Here is a 3,955-nt window from a genome sequence, read left to right as displayed (position 1 = left end):
AAATTAAACTTAAGTTTGATTTTAACAAAAATTGAATCTTTGGGGTTCTTTGATATGCTGAATCTAAAAATGTACTTAGATTTTTTATTATTGGCCCAGTTTTTAAGTTGGTCCAAATCGGGGTCCAAAATTAAACTTTATTTGATTTCATCAAAAATTGAATAATTGGGGTTCTTTGATATGCCAAATCTAACTGTGTATGTAGATTCTTAATTTTTGGTCCCGTTTTCAAATTGGTCTACATTAAAGTCCAAAGGGTCCAAAATTAAACTAAGTTTGATTTTAACAAAAATTGAATTCTTGGGCTTTTTTGATATGCTGAATCTAAACATGCACTTAGATTTTTGATTATGGGCCCAGTTTTCAAGTTGGTTCAAATCAGGATCCAAAATTATTATACTAAGTATTGTGCAATAGCAAGAAATTTTCAATTGCACAGTACTCAGCAATAGCAAGAAATCTTCAATTGCACAGTATTGTGCAATCATCACACATAGCAAGAAATTTTCAATTGCACAGTATTGCGCAATAGCAAGAAATATCTAATTGCACAATATTGTGCAATAGCAAGATTTTTTTTTCAATTGGAGTTATCTTTTTTTGTCCAGAATAGTAGTTGAATCAACTTAAATCATTGTTTTATACAATATACAATATACAATGTATATTCACTTTTACTACCAACTGATAAATTAAAACAATATTTACCATTCAGTGTTAACAAGCACTTTATTTTACATTTTAATATTTCATGATGTATTTAAATGAGAAGTTATTGTTGCAAACTCCATTAGAAATTTGAATTGAGATCAGTTTTGGAAAAAGGGAAAGGGGGATGGGAAAAAAAATAGGGGGGAGGAGGGGGGTTAAATTTTTCTCATTTCAGATTTCATAAATAAAAAGAAAATTTCTTCAAACATTTTTTGAGCGGATTAATATTAAACAGCATAGTGAATTGCTCAAAGGCAAAAAAAATATTTTAAGTTCATTAGACCACATTCATTCTGTGTCAGAAACCTATGCTGTGTCAATTATTTAATCACAATCCAAATTTAGAGCTGAATCCAGCTTGAATGTTGTGTCCATACTTGCCCCAACAGTTCAGGGTTCAACCTCTGCGGTCGTATAAAGCTGCACCCTGCGGAGCATCTGGTTTGACCTTGACCTCATTTTCATGGTTCATTGCTCAATATTAAGTTTTTATGTTTTGGTCGGTTTTACCTAAACTATAAGCGATAGGTTAACGATGTTTGTGGTAAATTCAAGGTATTGTTGTGATTTTTATGTTTGTCTGGTAGATAGGATCTGACCTTGACCTCATTTTCATGGTTCATTGCTCAATATTAAGTTTTTATGTTTTGGTCGGTTTTACCTAAACTATAAGCGATAGGTTAACGATGTTTGTGGTAAATTTAAGGTATTGATGTGATTTTTATGTTTGTCTGGTAGATAGGATCTGACCTTGACCTCATTTTCATGTTTCTTTGGTTAAGTTTGTTTCTTAGATACTATATTTGATACGTGTATTAAACTTGATCCATGTTATGATTGTAAGGTGCAGTGTTCATCTGACCTTGACCTCATTCATGGTTCATTGGTCAATACAGTTATTACGGTTTAATCTGTTTCTTGTATACTATAAGCAATAGGTCAACTATATTCAATTTAAGGAACAATTGTAAGGTGTGCATGTATTTATGGCTTGGTCATTGTCATTTTTGGTTAGTTTCTTTTGCTATTGTGACATTGGACTCATACTTCTTTTAAACGAGTTTTACTGTGCGTATTGCTATGCCTCTGTTTATATTTCATTGGCCAGAGGTAGAGATCTCACAATACACGTTTAACCCTACCGCATTTTTGCACGTGTCACAGTCAGGAGTCTCTGGCCTTTGTTAGTCTTGTATGTTTTTTAATTTCAGTTCATTTATATGTTTTGGAGTTTAGTATGATGTCCATTTTCAATGAACTAGTACACATTTTCATTTAGAGGCCACTTTTGGGTGTGGGATTTTCTCGCTGTGTTGAAGACCCATTGGTCACTCATTCTGCTGTTATCTACTCTTGCAAAAATTAGAATAGCACTTTAGTCTAACATGACAAAATCACAATAATAAAGCATGCAATAATTCTGAATTTACAGTATATATATTTGAACAGCAGAGTTAACTTGATATATTTTAAGATTTTATGGTAATGTCCATTTTTGAGATACTCCATGTATAGGCAGTTTGTAAACTAAAGGATAATTGGTTAGTAGTTAGAAGTTGTGTATGTTCTCCGGCATAAATAAATCATTTGACTTTGACCATTTTCATGATTTATTGGTCTTTATTAAGTTTTCATAATTAGGGCTCATTGTCCGATACCTTTAGCAAAAATAATAATAATAAGATTTATTCCTATGAAGAATAAATCCGGTTATCGGAGGAAAGTGGGCTTACGTTTTGGGAGTTGTCCCGCTTTGAACACGTGGTGGAACTTGTTATGTATTATGAGTCACGTTAATTATTTTAACCTTGATAACTGTGACGTCATCATTCTTTCTTTACCACGTACGATACAGCAGAGGGAAGACGAAAAAAATTGGGTTCCGTATGAATTAACTAATGTTTGTTTCAAAAGTTACCCACCCACCCACCACTTAGATAAAAGACATACTCCTAAAATGTAGTTAATATACATGTGTTAAATGTTATATTATGTTATATCATGTTGTTCGTTTTCTGCTGTTTTTGTTCTATTTTTCAGGTTGAAATGACTGGTAGCTTATTCCGATTGTAATCCCAATCCTTCGTCACGGCTTCAGACAAAGACTCCGACCATTGTAATCCCAATCCTTCGTCACGGCTTCAGACAAAGACTCCGACCATTTAATGGCGAAAATAGCGACACAACATCTACAAATATATTATGCTTCTTATAATGGAATTATGTATCCGCTGAGCTTCTGTTTCCCAGGGCCAGCATCCGATATATTTTGGAAGCAATAATGTTAATAAGGATATTATATTGATATATAAGGAAATGACATTATAAGGAATAACAATAAGGTGGAAATAAGGAATAAGAATAATGTGGAAATAAGGAATAAGGAATGGACAATAATGTGGAAATAAGGAATAAGGAATGGACAATAATGTGGAAATAAGGAATAAGAATAATGTGGAAATAAGGAATAAGGAATGGACAATAATGTGGAAATAAGGAATAAGGAATGGACAATAATGTGGAAATAAGGAATAAGGAATGGACTATAAGGTTTAATTATATATACTAGGGACTTGCCAATTATGTTTCTCGGCAGTCCCATTCTTTGTCAAGCCGTGGCCGTACAATTTTGTACTTTTGCCAAATAAAATATTTCTTACTTTATATATTTGAATGTCATTTGGCCCCACGTTGTCTCAGATAATAATAATAATAAATTCTTTATTTAATGAGGGTAAACACAGTTAGTTACAATTACTAATCTTCCCTGAGGCAATAGGTTAACTCTATTTGGTGTATGGAACTAATGGAAGGTAATTCAGTGGTTGTCATTGGTTCATATACAGTATGGGGTTTTCTCATTGCTGAAGGCCTTAAAGCAGCCTTTAATTATTTACATCCACTTAATTTGAACTTTGGTGGATAGTTGTCTCATTGGTAACCATACAAAATCTGACTTTGATTCATTTGAATGGATCACTGATAATGATTAGTTTATGAAATACCTGTAGTAAAACTTATATCATCCAGTTATAAATTTCAATCATGATCAGTAAAGCAGGCAAGATGTTTTTAGTGTGTACTTGTGCTGTAATGATGTCGATAAAGCTAGAAAATTAAAATATGAATCATGCCAACTTATAAGTCCTTTAAATAAACTTATTAAATTACAGCAAGATCTTTGATTAATGAAAGGTCAAGGACAACTCACATATATATGCCTTGAAGAGTAATCAACACTATA

This window comes from Mytilus edulis, chromosome 2 (assembly GCF_963676685.1).
Source record: "Mytilus edulis chromosome 2, xbMytEdul2.2, whole genome shotgun sequence".
Classification (NCBI taxonomy): domain Eukaryota; kingdom Metazoa; phylum Mollusca; class Bivalvia; order Mytilida; family Mytilidae; genus Mytilus; species Mytilus edulis.
This window is presented reverse-complemented; position numbering follows the sequence as displayed.